Source organism: Primulina huaijiensis, chromosome 1 (genome assembly GCF_012295235.1).
Source record: "Primulina huaijiensis isolate GDHJ02 chromosome 1, ASM1229523v2, whole genome shotgun sequence".
NCBI classification, from domain to species: domain Eukaryota; kingdom Viridiplantae; phylum Streptophyta; class Magnoliopsida; order Lamiales; family Gesneriaceae; genus Primulina; species Primulina huaijiensis.
This window is the reverse complement of record NC_133306.1, coordinates 17208311-17208516: the sequence shown is the minus strand read 5'-3', so window position 1 is coordinate 17208516 and position 206 is coordinate 17208311.

The window sequence follows — 206 nt, the reverse complement described above, 5'->3', positions numbered from 1 at the left end:
AACTAAAATATACAAGTATCCAAACGACGGTGGAAAAGGTCCCATAAAATCTATTCCCCAACAATCAAAGATTTCAATTTCAATAATAGGATTCAAAGGCATCATGTTTCTTTTTGAAATCGCACCCAATTTTTGACAATTTTCACAGATCTTGCAGATTTCGTGGGTGTCTTTAAACAAAGTGGGCCAATAAAATCCACACTGCA